Below are 16,261 nucleotides of genomic sequence, written 5' to 3'. Positions count from 1 at the left end.
CAAGCTTTTCTATTAAATGGTAGTTTTAGTGAAATAGAATTGTATTATTTTCTGTTGACCAATCATGATACAATGATATTAAGTGAATAATGGTTGCATAATCACAATAGTAAAGATGTTTATCAGTTTTCACAATCAATAGCCAGACCAAAACAAAAAATAGAAGATAATTACAATTGCAAGCCATAATGGAAACATGATTAATCTGACAATATAAAATAATTACATACAGCTTGGGGAGTGAAATGGAGTGATGTGGTATGTGGAAGTACGTACATGCACATGTTTTCATCTGCCCAGGCAATTCGTCTTTTGGTTGGTGCATTTAATCCATTTACAATTATGGTGATTATCAATATGTATAATCCTACTACCATTTTCTTAACTGCTTTGGGTTTATTTTGTGTAGGTCTTTTCCTTCTCTTGTGTTTCCTGCCTAGAGAAGTTCCTTTAGTATTTGTTGTAAAGCTGCTTGGGTGGTGCTGAATTTTCTTAACTTTTGCTTGTCTGGAAAGATTTTAATTTCTCCACCAAACCTGTACGCGAGTCTTGCCGGGTAGAGTATTCTTGGTTGTAGTTCTTTCCTTTCTTCACTTTAAATATATGGTGGCATTTTCTTCTGGCTTGTAGAGTTTCTGTTGGAAATCATATTTACTTTTCGTGCTATAATAAATGAAATGGTTTAAAATTTTGCTTTAAACTATTTCCTGCTAGTATTTAAAAATATAGTTTATTTTTTAAACTTTTATCCTAAAACATTGCTAAATCTGTTTCAGTGTTGTATGGATTGTTAGCATTTTCTATATACTCAATCATTTCATCTGCTAATAATCTATTAACAAATAGTGGCTTTTTAATAGTGAGTGCCAAAGAAGTAATGCTTTTGAACTGTGGTGTTGGAAAAGACTCTTGATAGTCCCTTGGACTGCAGGGAGATCCAACCAGTCCATCTTAAAAGAAATCAATCCTTAATATTCATTGGAAAGACTGATGCTGAAGCTGAAACTCCAATCCTTTGGCCACCTGACACGAAGAACTGACTCATTTGAAAAGACCCTGATGCTGGGAAAGATTTGAGGCAGGAGGAGAAGGGGATGACAGAGGATGAGATGGTTGGATGGCATCACTGACTCAATGGACATGAGTTCGAGTAAACTCTGGGAGTTGGTGATGGACAGGGAGGACTGGCAGGCTACAGTCATTGGGGTCGAAAAGAGTTGGACATGACTGAGTGACTGAACTGAAATAGTGGTTTAATTGTCCCTTTCCAACCCAAATATCTTTTGTTTATTTCATTTTTAATAGTGCATTTTCCATTCACTCAGTGAACGACACCTTAATTGCTTCCAGGTTTTGGCAGGTATAACTAAAGCTGCTATAAATGACCATGCAGCAGTTTTCGTGTGGATATACATCTTTAGTTCATGTGGGTAAATACCAAGATGTGCAACTGCTGGACTGTATGGTAAGAGGATGTTTAATTTTGTAAGAATCTGCTTGTCTTCCTAAGTGGCTGTACCATTTTGAATTCCCACCAGCAATGAATGAGAATTCCTATTACTATACATCCATGCTGGCATTTGCTGCTGTCAATGTTTTGGATTTTTTCCATCTCATTAGGTGTGCAATGGCATCTCATTGTTGTTTTAATTTGCAGTTCTGCAGTGATTATGATATCATTTTATCCCAAAAGAAAGTGAAAGTGAAGTTGTTCAGTCGTGTCCGACTCTTTGCGATCCCACGGACTGTTGCCTACAACGCTTCTCCATCCATGGGATTTTCCAGGCAAGAATGCTGGGGTGGGTTACCATTTCCTTCTCTGGAGGATCTTCCCAACCCAGGGATCAAACCTGGGTCTCCCGCATTGTAGGCAGATGCTTTACCATCTGAGCCACCCAAATCCAACGTCATCTGGATTTTCTCTTCTGTTGTCCTTTAGGAGTTTTAGAATTTTGCATTTTCTATATAATTTTTATATAGAAAATCCTAATGGCTCCACTAAAAAACTATTAGAACTTACCAATGAATTTAGTAAAGTTGAAGGATACAAAGTCAACTTATAAAAGACAGTTGCATTTTTATACACTAAGAATGAACTATTTGAAAAAGAAATAAAACAATCATGCTTGCAATAGAAAAACAGTAAAATACTTAGGAATAGATTTCTCCAAGGATGTGAATATCTCTACACTGAAAACTCCCAAACTGTGGTAAAATAAATTGAAGGAGACAAACAAATGGAAAGCTATCCTTGTTTATGGACCAGAAGAACTGATATAGTTAAAATGTCCATACTACATAATGCCATCCACAGTTTCTTTTCAATGCATTGAAATATTCCAGTCACATTTTCCATGGAAACAGAAAAAAGCCCTAGAATTTGTATAAAACAAATAAAAAACAAAAGACACAACATCGTGAAACAGTTATTAACCAATTTAAAAAATAAGTTTAAAGAAAGAGAATATCAGGATAAAAAGGATGCTGACTACCCATAGCAATCCTGAGGGGGAAAAAAAGACAAATAATTGTGGCAAGTCAATTCAATGGAGAAACAGTAGCCCTTTTTCATGAACCGTGCTGGGAAAACTAGATAGCCACAGACAGAAGAAGAGAAACCCCTACTTTTCACTATATATAAAAATTTGGTCAAAATGGGTCAAAAACGTAAATACAAGTGTTTAATCTATAAAAATCTTATAAGAAAGCAGTTATAAATCTGTTATCAAGTCCTAGCTCACTCTGCTTGCAGCATGACAAGCCAGTAAATCTAAGAAATTTGTTGAGGCAAGGAATAACAACTTTATTCAGAAAGCCAGAAGACTGAGAAGATGGCAGACTAATATCTCAAAATAATAATTTTATTTGGGGTCTGGATGCCAGGTTCTTTTATAAAACAGCAGGAGCGGAGCAGAGAAAGTAAAGAAAAAAGGCCATTTTCCTTGCAACTGTCTCCTGGAATGGTCAGCCTCCAGGAAGGGATGGTGTTCAGGCAGAGGGGCAGGGTTCCTTGAGGCAGGCCATTATCTGTAGACAGTATCCTTTTAGTAAACAAAAGCAATGGGAAGCAAAGTAAAAAAATTAGGTATGATACCAAAGCACAAACAACACAACATAAAATTAGATAAATTCGACTTTATTAAAAGTGAAAACTTTTCTACTTAAAAGCACATTATCAAGAAAGTGAAGAGACAGTCCCTTGAATAGGAGAAAATATTTTCAAATTACCTATCTGCTAAAGGTCTAGTATCTAGAATATATTAATAACCATTATGATTCAACAACTAAAACAAATAGCTCAGTTAAAAACTCTATGATTCCATTTGTGAGGCATTTTGGAAAAGGCAAAATATAAGCATAGAAAACAGATAAAAGGCTCCCAGGGTTAGTGGGAATAGTTGACTAGGAAGGGGAACCTGGGTGTGTTTTGGTAGGATGATGGAACTGAATATCTTAACTGCTAAGTCACTTCAGTTGTGTGCGACTCTGTGATCCTGTGGGCCACAGGCCACCAGGCTCCTCTGTCCATGGGATTCTCCAGGCAAGAATACTGTAGTAGGCTGCTGTGCCCTCCTCCAGGAGATCTTCCCGACCCAGGAATCAAACCTGGTGTCTTACATCTCCTGCATTGGCAGGCAGGTTCTTGACCACTAGCACCACCTGGGAAGCCCATCACACAGCTGAGGTGCATATCAAAGGAATGATTTCAGTGAGCCCAGACTTTTGCATCTTCCCTTACATAGAAAAGAACTATGGGGAGGGAGGAGGGAGGAGGGTTCGGGATGGGGAACACATGTATACCTGTGGCGGATTCATTTTGATATTTGGCAAAACTAATAGAATTATGTAAAGTTTAAAAAAAAAAAAAGAACTAAATTCCTTACCTCGAGGTACTTGTTTTGTTTTGTTGTTTAATCAACAGTAATCTTTGAGGTTCCTGACTACCTATCCTTAGTTGCAAAACTTCTATATACCCTGGTTCCTCCACTCGCTTCCTTGGAGGAGTTTCTCAGAACTATCTGGGAACCTGCCTCCTGGGTTGCAGTCCTCATTTTGCCTCAAATAATGCTTAACTCCAAACGTTGTACAAATATTTTTCAACATTTTGATATTTGGCAAATCTAATACAGTTATGTAAAGTTTAAAAATAAAATAAAATTAAAAAAAAAAAATAAAGCCAATAAAAATGTAATTTAGTTGAAAATGGTATCTTACCTTTGCATATTGCTATTGGATTTTATTCAGTTTTTGGAAACGATGGATTATCTTACAATTTATAAAATGTATATTTAAAATTTTTTTGTGCATAAAAAACAGATTCAACCTGACTGCAATCCAGTTGCTCATATATGCAATAAAAATGTTCAGAATCTATTTTTTACAGTGTACATTAAGGACACAAAATATAGCAGATGTTTATTAATGCTTAATTTCATAACAATTTTATTTATACTGTCAGTTACACAGATGTAAATATTCAAAAAGAATCCACTAGTTTACTAGAACACAGTATGCCATGTAGCAGTATATTATACAAAGATTCATATAAACCTTAACATTAAACATTCAAAACATTCAAAAATTTTTTGGGCTCCAAATGGTGACTGCAGCCATGAAATTAAAAGATGCTTTCTCTTTGGAAGAAAAGTTATGACCAACCTAGACAGCATATTAAAAAGCAGAGACATTATTTGGCCAACAAAGGTCTGTCTCGTCAAAGCTATGGTTTTTCCACTAGTCGTGTATGGATGTGAGAATTGGACTATAAAGAAAGCTGAGCACCAAAGAAGTGGTGCTTTTGAACTATGATGTTGGAGAAGACTCTTGTGAGTCCCTTGGACTGCAAGGAGATCCAACCAGTCCATCCTAAAGGAAATCAATCCTGAATATTCATTGGAAGGACTAATGCTGAAGCTGAAACTCCAATACTTTGGCCACCTGATGTGAAGATCTGACTCCTTGGAAAAGATCCTGATGCTGGGAAAGATAGAAGGCAGGGTGAGACAGGGACAAAGGAGGATGAGATGGTTGGATGGCATCACGGACTTAATGGACATGAGTTTGAGCAAGCTCTGGGAGTTAGTGATGGACAGGGAGGCCTGGTGTGCTGCAGTCCATGGGGTTGCAGAGTCGGATATGACTGAGCGAACGAACTGAACTAACATTTATATAATGTCCTTGATGTCAAAGGAACACACTTGTTATATGACATTGAATAAAAAAGTAAGGCATAGAGTATTCACAAAAATCATATGTGAAAATATGCTTATATATAGGTCTTTAGATTCTTTAGGTAGATATATTCCTAAGTATTTTATTCTTTCCGTTGCAATGGTGAATGGAATTGTTTCCTTAATTTCTCTTTCTGTTTTCTCATTATTAGTGTATAGGAATGCAAGGGATTTCTGTGTGTTGATTTTATATCCTGCAACTTTACTATAGTCATTGATTAGTTCTAGTAATTTTCTGGTGGAGTCTTTAGGGTTTTCTATGTAGAGGATCATGTCATCTGCAAACAGTGAGAGCTTTACTTCTTCTTTTCCAATTTGGATTCCTTTTATTTCTTTTTCTGCTCTGATTGCTGTGGCCAAAACTTCCAAAACTATGTTGAATAGTAATGGTGAAAGTGGGCACCCTTGTCTTGTTCCTGACTTTAGAGGAAATGCTTTCAATTTTTCACCATTGAGGATAATGTTTGCTGTGGGTTTGTCATATATAGCTTTGATTATGTTGAGGTAGGTTCCTTCTATTCCTGCTTTCTGGAGAGTTTTGATCATAAATGGATGTTGAATTTTGTCAAAGGCTTTCTCTGCATCTATTGAGATAATCATATGGTTTTTATTTTTCAATTTGTTAATGTGGTGTATTACATTGATTGATTTGCGGATATTGAAGAATCCTTGCATCCCTGGGATAAAGCCCACTTGGTCATGGTGTATGATCTTTTTAATGTGTTGTTGGATTCTGATTGCTAGAATTTTGTTAAGGATTTTTGCATCTATGTTCATCAGTGATATTGGCCTGTAGTTTTCTTTTTTTGTGGGATCTTTGTCAGGTTTTGGTATTAGGGTGATGGTGGCCTCATAGAATGAGTTTGGAAGTTTACCATCCTCTGCAATTTTCTGGAAGAGTTTGAGCAGGATAGGTGTTAGCTCTTCTCTAAATTTTTGGTAGAATTCAGCTGTGAAGCCGTCTGGACCTGGGCTTTTGTTTGCTGGAAGATTTTTGATTACAGTTTCAATTTCCGTGCTTGTGATGGGTCTGTTAAGATTTTCTATTTCTTCCTGATCGAGTTTTGGAAAGTTGTACTTTTCTAAGAATTTGTCCATTTCTTCCTCGTTGTCCATTTTATTGGCATATAATTGTTGATAGTAGTCTCTTATGATCCTTTGTATTTCTGTGTTGTCTGTTGTGATCTCTCCATTTTCATTTCTAATTTTATTGATTTGATTTTTCTCCCTTTGTTTCTTGATGAGTCTGGCTAATGGTTTGTCAATTTTATTTATCCTTTCAAAGAACCAGCTTTTGGTTTTGTTGATTTTTGCTATGGTCTCTTTTGTTTCTTTTGCATTTATTTCTGCTCTAATTTTTAAGATTTCTTTCCTTCTACTAACCCTGGGGTTCTTCATTTCTTCCTTTTCTAGTTGCTTTAGGTGTAGAGTTAGGTTATTTATTTGACTTTTTTCTTGTTTCTTGAGGTGTGCCTGTATTGCTATGAACTTTCCCCTTAGGACTGCTTTTACCGTGTCCCACAGGTTTTGGGTTGTTGTGTTTTCATTTTCATTCGTTTCCATGCAAATTTTGATTTCTTTTTTGATTTCTTCTGTGATTTGTTGGTTATTCAGCAGCGTGTTGTTCAGCCTCCATATGTTGGATTTTTTAATAGTTTTTCTCCTGTAATTGAGATCTAATCTTACTGCATTGTGGTCAGAAAAGATGCTTGGAATGATTTCTATTTTTTTGAATTTACCAAGGCTAGCTTTATGGCCCAGGATGTGATCTATCCTGGAGAAGGTTCCATGTGCGCTTGAGAAGAAGGTGAAATTCATTGTTTTGGGATGAAATGTCCTATAGATATCAATTAGGTCTAACTGGTCTATTGTATCATTTAAAGTTTGTGTTTCCTTGTTAATTTTCTGTTTAGTTGATCTATCCATAGGTGTGGTGAAAGAAATCAAAGAGGACACTAACAGATGGAGAAATATACCATGTTCATGGATTGGAAGAATCAATGTAGTGAAAATGAGTATACTACCCAAAGCAATCTATAGATTCAATGCAATCCCTATCAAGCTACCAACAGCATTCTTCACAGAGCTAGAACAAATAATTTCACAATTTGTATGGAAAAACAAAAAACCTCGAATAGCCAAAGCGATCTTGAGAAAGAAGAATGGAACTGGAGGAATCAACCTACCTGACTTCAGGCTCTACTACAAAGCCACAGTTATCAAGACAGTATGGTACTGGCACAAAGACAGAAATATAGATCAATGGAACAAAATAGAAAGCCCAGAGATAAATCCACGCACATATGGACACCTTATCTTCGACAAAGGAGGCAAGAATATACAATGGATTAAAGACAATCTCTTTAACAAGTGGTGCTGGGAACTCTGGTCAACCACTTGTAAAAGAATGAAACTAGAACACTTTCTAACACCATACACAAAAATAAACTCAAAATGGATTAAAGATCTAAACGTAAGACCAGAAACTATAAAACTCCTAGAGGAGAACATAGGCAAAACACTCTCTGACATACATCACAGCAGGATCCTCTATGACCCACCTCCCAGAATATTGGAAATAAAAGCAAAAATAAACAAATGGGACCTAATTAACCTTAAAAGCTTCTGCACATCAAAGGAAACTATTAGCAAGGTGAAAAGACAGCCTTCAGAATGGGAGAAGATAATAGCAAATGAAGCAACTGACAAACAACTAATCTCGAGAATATACAAGCAACTCCTACAGCTCAACTCCAGAAAAATAAATGACCCAATCAAAAAATGGGCCAAAGAACTAAATAGACATTTCTCCAAAGAAGACATAAAGATGGCTAACAAACACATGAAAAGATGCTCAACATCACTCATTATCAGAGAAATGCAAATCAAAACCACTATGAGGTACCATTTCACACCAGTCAGAATGGCTGCAATCCAAAAGTCTACAAGTAATAAATGCTGGAGAGGGTGTGGAGAAAAGGGAACCCTCTTACACTGTTGGTGGGAATGCAAACTAGTACAGCCACTATGGAGAACAGTGTGGAGATTCCTTAAAAAACTGGAAATAGACATGCCTTATGATCCAGCAATCCCACTGCTGGGCATACACACTGAGAAAACCAGAAGGGAAAGAGACACGAGTACCCCAATGTTCATCGCAGCACTGTTTATAATAGCCAGGACATGGAAGCAACCTAGATGTCCATCAGCAGATGAATGGATAAGAAAGCTGTGGTACATATACACAATGGAGTATTATTCAGCCATTAAAAAGAATACATTTGAATCAGTTCTAATGAGGTGGATGAAACTGGAGCCTATTATACAGAGTGAAGTAAGCCAGAAAGAAAAACACCAATACAGTATACTAACGCATATATATGGAATTTAGAAAGATGGTAACAATAACCCTGTGTACGAGACAGCAAAAGAGACACTGATGTATAGAACAGTCTTATGGACTCTGTGGGAGAGGGAGAGGGTGGGAAGATTTGGGAGAATGGCATTGAAACATGTAAATATCATGTATGAAATGAGTTGCCAGTCCAGGTTCGATGCACGATACTGGATGCTTGGGGCTGGTGCACTGGGACGACCCAGAGGGATGGAATGGGGAGGGAGGAGGGAGGAGGGTTCAGGATGGGGAACACATGTATACCTGTGGCGGATTCATTTTGATATTTGGCAAATCTAATACAGTTATGTAAAGTTTAAAAATAAAATAAAAAAAAAAAAAAAAAAAAAAAAAAAGAAAATATGCTTAAATGACAAAATATTTTGTAGTTATTAACTATTTTGTTTAGTGAGTATAATTAGTGATCACAGAGTGCCTGATGAACTATGGATGGAGGTTCGTGATATTGTATAGGAGATGGGGGTCAGGACTATCCCCAAGAAAAGAAATGCAAAAAAGCAAAATGGCTGTCTGAGGAGGCCTTACAAATAGCTGTGAAAAGAAGGGAAGCAAAAAGCAAAGAAGAAAAGAAAAGATATACCCATTTAAATGCAGAGTTCCAAAGAGTAGCAAGGAGAGATAAGAAAGCCTTTTTCAGTGATCATTGCAAAGAAATAGAGGGAAAAAATAGAATGGGGAAGACTAGAGATCTCTTCAAGAAAATTAGAGATACCAAGGGAATATTTCATGCAAAGATGGGCTCAATAAAGGACAGAAATTGTAGGGACCTAACAAAAGCAGAAGACATTAAGAAGAGGTGGCAAGAATACACAGAAGAACTGTACAAAAAAGATCTTCATGATCAAGATAATCACAATGGTGTGATCACTCATCTAGAGCCAGACATCCTGGAATGTGAAGTCAAGTGGGCCTTAGGAAGCATCACTATGAACAGAGCTAGAGGAGGTGATGGACTTCCAGTTGAGCTATTTCAAATCCTGGAAGATGATGCTGTGAAAGTGCTGCACTCAATATGCCAGCAAATTTGGAAAACTCAGCAGTGGCCACAGGACTGGAAAAGGTCAGTTTTCATTCCAATCCCAAAGAAAGGCAATGCCAAAGAATGCTCAAACTACCGCACAATTGCACTCATCTCATACACTAGGAAAGTAATGCTCAAAATTCTCCAAGCCAGGCTTCAGCAATATGTGAACTGTGAATTTCCAAATGTTCAAGCTGGTTTTAGAAAACACAGAGAAACCAGAGATCAAGTTGCCAACATCTGCTGGATCATGGAAAAAGCAAGAGAGTTCCAGAAAAACATCTATTTCTGCTTTATTGACTATGCCAAAGCCATTGACTGTGGGGATCACAATAAACTGTGTGAAATTCTGAAAGAGATGGAAATATCAGACCACCTGACCTGCCTCTTGAGAAACCTGTATGCAGGTCAGGGAGCAACAGTTAGAACTGGACATGGAACAACAGACTAGTTCCAAATAGGAAAAGGAGTACGTCAAGGCTGTATGTGGTCATCCTGCTTATTTAACTTCTATGCAGAATACATCATGAGAAACGCTGGGCTGGAAGAAGCACAAGCTGGAATCAAGATTGCCGGGAGAAATATCAATAACCTCAGATATGCAGATGACACCACCTTTACGGCAGAAAGTGAAGAAGAACTAAAGAGCCTCTTGATGAAAGTGAAAAAGGAGAGTGAAAAAGTTGGCTTAAAGCTCAACATTCAGCAAACGAAGATCATGGCATCTGGTCCCATCACTTCATGGCAAATAGACGGGGAAACAGTGGAAGGAGTGGCTGACTTTATTTTGGGGGGCTCCAAAATCACTGCAGATGGTGATTGCAGACATGAAATTAAAAGACACTTACTCCTTGGAAGGAAAGTTATGACCAACCTAGACAGCATATTAAAAAGCAGAGACATTACTTTGCCAACAAAGGTCCGTCTAGTCAAGGCTATGGTTTTTCTAGTGGTCATTTATGGATGTGAGAGTTGGATTATAAAGGTGAGCGCCTAAGAATTGATACTTTTGAACTATGGTGTTGGAAAAGATTGTTGAAAGTCCCTTGGACTGAAAGGAGATCCAACCAGTCCATCCTAAAGGAGATCAGTCCTGGGTGTTCTTTGGAGGGACTGATGTTGAAGTTGATACTCCTATACTTTGGCCACCTGATGCAAAGAGCTGACTCATTTGAAAAGACCCTGTTGCTGGGAAAGATTGAGGGCAGGAGGAGAAGGGGATAACAGAAGATGAGATGGTTGGATGACATCACCGACTTGATGGACATGGGTTTGGGTGGACTCCAGGAGTTGGTGATGGAGAGGGAGGCCTGGCGTGCTGCGGTTCATGGGGTCGCAAAGAGTCAGACACAACTGGGCAACTGAACTGAACTGAACTGAAAGTGGTTCTTTGTTATTTTGTCTTTTAAAATTAGCAGACATTTTAAAAACACTGACCATAATTGTTCAAATGCTAAATTAAGTAGAAACCAAATATTAAAATAATGTTAGTTTTGTTTGATTTTTAAACACTTCTGAGGCACACCAGGAAAACAATGGGAAAAGAAAAATCAAAGGAAAAGAGTCATAATTCAACCAGTTAAGGAAGCATGTGTAAACTAAAAATAATGGATAGGAAAAATGAGGAAATGTTTTAATAAGCATTACTTTCTCAGACAACTGAAAATTTGAAATATACTGCATGTTAATAATAGTCAAATGGCTAGGTGAATTATGGTTCTTCCATCAACTGGTTTATTTTATAACCAGCTAAAATTATGTTAAAACTATGTTGTAAATATTTATAAATATATGTATGTAAAATGTATGTAAAGTATAAATAGATTTCACATAGATCATGTTTGTAGTCTATATGAAATATAGTTTTGGATATGCAAGTTCAGTTCAGTCACTCAGTCGTGTCTGATGCTTTGTGATCCCATAGACTGCAGCACGCCAGGCTTCCCCGTCCATCATATCTTTTTGCTTTTTCATACTGTTCATGGGTTTATCAAGGCAATAATACTGAAGTTGTTTGCCATTCCCTTCTCCAGTGTTTCATCAGAACTCTCCACCATGACCTGTCCAACTTGGGTGGCCATACACAGCATGGCTCGTAGTTTCATTGAGTTAGACATGTAAAAATAAGTGTAAAAATCAAAGGAAAAAAGGTGAACCACAGTGGCAAATGCAATATGTGCAACTTCTTTATGCATTTCATTATCTATGATCATTTATCTATTTCAGATGATATAATGGACACTTAGGAAGTAATATTTAGAGAATGCTGAGCCTGCTCTTGATTGGGAAATGAACAGTAAATAAAAAGTTACATATGAGAAATGCTTTTTGAAAAGAGTATGGCTTTTTAAAATGCTTTTTGACAAGACTACTGGCTAAATTATAGTACATCTTTGTATAAAAACAATGGAAAGATGATAAAAATGCCTGCAGACGTGTACAGTTGGTTGTTTTTTTTTTTTTTTTTACAGTTGGTTTTTAAAGAATTTTTTTGAGAGTTATATTTATTTGGCAGGAATTTTTAGGACTTCAAGCCTGAGGAAGCAGTGTGTCAAATAACCCTGAGAGAACTGCTCTGAGGAGGCAAGGTAGGAGGAAGCCAGGTTATATAGAAGTTTTGCAACCAAGGGCAGGTGGTCTGAATGACAAAAGATAATTGTTAATTTAAAAAACCCAGATATACCAAGTTAAGGAATTTAGTGCTTGTCTATGTATGGGAAGATGCAAGAGTCTGGGCTCACTGAAATCATTCCTTTGATATGCAGCTCAGTTATCTGCAGACACTATCCTGTGTTTTCATATCCTGAGTTTTCTCAGGGCTCATCGGCTCACCATCCTTGGCGGCTGCAATTGCTAATGACTAGAGGTGTACAGTTTCAGCATGGGCATATGGCTACATTACTTTGCTAAGTGAGAAAGGTACATTCTGGAATAGTAGGTGGAATATAGTCCAAATTAAAAAAAATTATTTACCTGCACACAAATACACCATAGAAAACATATAGCAATCTTTTGTAAGACATTAGCAGTTAATATCTCCATCTGATAAGAAATAAGTAATTTTATACAGCTTTTATTTCTAATATATTGTCTGATGTGGGATGAGGGAGAATTTTCAAGAATGAGAGCTGTTTGGCTGTGTGAAATATTTCTCATGTGTCATGTAGAATGAATATTGACCATTGAATTTGGCAGGGTAGAGGTCACTGTAACATGCGTGCAACATGAAGGGAAAATGATTGGTATGAGATTAAAAAATAGAAAAGTATCGAAACCGGAATATATAGAGAGCTCTTTCAGGTGTTTTTCTGTGATGGAAACAGAGAAAGAAGGAGAAGGAACAGAGGAGGAGGAAAAGGAGACAAGAAAGAGGAGGAGGAGCAAGAGGAGGAAAAGAAGGGATACAGAGGAAAAGCAATGGGGAAATATATGGATGCCAGAGGTTTTTGCATGCTTGTTTCCCTCCATCCCTCCCTCTGAAACTTTCCTTTCCTTCCTCCCTTCCTTCTCTGTCCTTTGTCCCTCCCTCCTCCCAACCTGGCTTCCTCCCTCCCTTCCTTCTGATAGAACAAGGAACAGAATGAATGTCGGTAGAGGTGAGCCTGTGAAAATTAAAACTTTGTGAGAGCAGACAAAGGGAAGAATATATACAGCCATGCCCCAGAATAGATAGGAGGAATAAGAACTGCATAATTATGTCAAGGCATGCAACAAACCAGGAAAGTATAATCTAGTGATTATCCATGAAGTGAAGTCGCTCAGTCGTGTCCAACTCTTTGCGACCCCATGGACTGTAGCCTACCAGGCTCCTCCGCCCATGGGATTTTCCAGGCAAGAGTACTGGAGTGAGTTGATATTTCCTTCTCCAGGGGGTCTTTCCGACCCAGGGATTGAACCCGGGTCTTCCGCATTGTAGGCAGACTTTTTACTGTCTGAGCCACTAGGGAAGCCCTAGCGATTATCCATAATTTGTCTTTTTCCAAATACCTATCTAGAGTAAGAATGAATTAAGAAGGTGAGCTGGTTTATTTTTCAGACTCTGAGTGAAAAATGTTGAGAATACAGTAGTTTTGCTTCCATTTCCAAAGTCATATCTTTTTTTGACACAAAACCTGAGATACCTGGTCCCGGATCTGTTTAGTTTTGATCTCATAAATGATGGGATTCAGCATAGTAGGAGCCAGAATGCAAACATTGGCCAGTAAGACATGGACATGGGGTAAGATATGACGTGCAAATCGAGGAGTGAAAGCTGAGAAGATCCCAGGTCCATAAAAGAGTATGATGACACAGACATGGGAGCCACATGTATTGAGAGTTTTGTGGCGAGCATCTCGAGAAGGGATGCTGAAAACAGCATGGAGAATAAGCATATATGATACAAATATTAGCACAACATCTAAGGTCACTGTTGACAATAGGACAAAAAATCCATACCAGAAGTTTACTCGTACGTCATCACAGGAAAATTTGGCCAAGGCGATGTGCTCACAAACAGTGGTTGGAAAAATGTTACTTTTACAAAAAGTTAGCCTTTTCAGAAGAAATATTATTGGGAACATTGTACCATAACTTCTCAAAAAGATAGTCACACCGATTTTCCCTATCAGTGTATGTGTAAGAATAGTGGTGTATCTCAGCGGGTAGCATGGCAATGTAGCAGCCAAATGCCATCACCAGCAAGATGCCTGACTCTGAGATGAAGGTGGAATGGATGAAGAAGAGTTGAGTGATGCAGCGATCCAGGGAGATCTCCCTCGCATTCAACCAGAAGATGGCCAAAGCCTGAGGGACTGTGCATGTGGAGAGGACAAGGTCTACTCCGGACAGCATGCAGAGGAAGAGGTACATGGGTTCGTGGAGGCTGCGCTTGGTGAGGATAATGAAGATGAGCAGGCTGTTCCCAAGCAGGGCGATGACATAGGAAATGAAGAAGGGGATGGAGATCCACACATGCTGGTCCTCAAGGCCAGGGATGCCCACAAAGTAGAAGACTGTGTGGCTAACACCAGTAGGGTTAAAGACAGTCATACCTGGAGCAGATGACTAGGACCTCACCCCCTGTTAGCAGACATAATCAAAATTTCAGACTGTGCTCAGAGCTCATGGCATCTATCTGATTCTTTTCCACAGTGAGTGAGCCAGGAACAATATAGGATGGGAAGATGAACAAGATATTATCTGTAAAATGAAGTAATAATCTCACAGAGAAAATGAATGTTTATATAGTTAAAGAAAATTATATGGTAAAGAAAGATAATAGTAGTACCAAGAAAAAATACTATGGGAACCAGATGGAATGAATAATTCAGTCTATTTGGCTATGGGATGTCATTGGATGGAGGTCAGTTAGGTGGGGAATGACATGAAGTCTTTTGGGAGTTTAAGGATAAGCTTCTGTCATAGAAATATTTAATGCATTTACATATTTTTAAAAGCATTAAGTATTTTAAACAGTTTGCAACCCTGTATGGTTGTGTGATCAATCACATCTACATGCAATGATAAAAAGATAGAAGCAAAAGTATTTTGGCTGTGATTACAAGTTAAGGAGCTTGGATGCTATCCTGGGAGGAGTTAATTATTATGAGTTTTTAAACTGGAGAACATTAGATATCACTCTGCTTACTTAACACCAAAGGTCTTAATATTTTCAAATGTCTGCTTTGGTTCCCCTAAACAGTTTACTCTTGATGCTGTAATTTTATTCCCTTCTCTAAAGTTTATACAATATCAGTAAATAACTTACTTACGTGCTTCAAACCCAGTCTTCATAGAATACAATGTGATGAATCAAGGAGGACTCTGAGAGCTGGGCATCAGGGAGCAGAGATTTTTATGCATTTGCCTGAAGACTCTGGGGAAGGCTGTTGCCCCAAGGGACCCAGATTTAGAGCTGTATTTCTAACAACACCCTTTCCATTGTATCCACATGAGTAAAGTTATTATGGTTCTCTGTATCTGTCAAAACCAACCCCTTCTCCACAACTTTTCATCCTTGAATTGGGTGTGTACATACATTATTTTCAATAAATGAGATATTATGTCATTATGAAATGGAGCAGGATCATATGGTCCTTGTCCCTTCCCATGTCCTCTGCCTGCCTTTTGCCTGAGGGAAACCTTAATCAAAGAATACATTTAATCAGAGAAATGCTAAAACAAAGGAAAACTGTCTAAGGAGACTAATAATAATGCAGTCATCAAGCATAGTCAAGGACCTTCAGTTCTTTCTCAAGGGCTGTAGACAATCTGAGCCATATCCTGTGAGCTGTCTTAGAGATACTAAAACCCGAGGTGGAGAAATTACCTACATGATGAGCAGACTGTACCTAGGACATGAGCTTCCACAATTCTGAGAAATGACCTCAAAGGAATTGAAACTAATGGACCCCAGAACTGAAGATTAACTGTACCTAAAACATTCAAGAAGATGCTGGTCAGACCATTGTGACTATGTTGTTTTTGCATGTAGTGCCACACCCCCACACCACCATGCCCTGCGCCTGCCTGTCTATGAATTCTCTCACCCCCTGCTTGTCAGTAGGGGGAATTGGCCTTTGGACAGATATCTGCCACCCCTCTCCCCCAGTT

At 38.1% G+C, this 16,261-nt stretch overlaps 1 pseudogene; it reads right to left on the bottom strand.

The window, feature by feature from the left end:
* Positions 1-13,755: 13,755 nt before the first annotated feature.
* Positions 13,756-14,698, bottom strand: LOC129628253 (olfactory receptor 52B4-like; annotated as a pseudogene).
* Positions 14,699-16,261: the final 1,563 nt, after the last annotated feature.

The sequence above is a fragment of the Bubalus kerabau genome, chromosome 15 (assembly GCF_029407905.1).
Source record: "Bubalus kerabau isolate K-KA32 ecotype Philippines breed swamp buffalo chromosome 15, PCC_UOA_SB_1v2, whole genome shotgun sequence".
Classification (NCBI taxonomy): Eukaryota; Metazoa; Chordata; class Mammalia; order Artiodactyla; family Bovidae; genus Bubalus; species Bubalus kerabau.
This window is presented reverse-complemented; position numbering and strand designations above follow the sequence as displayed.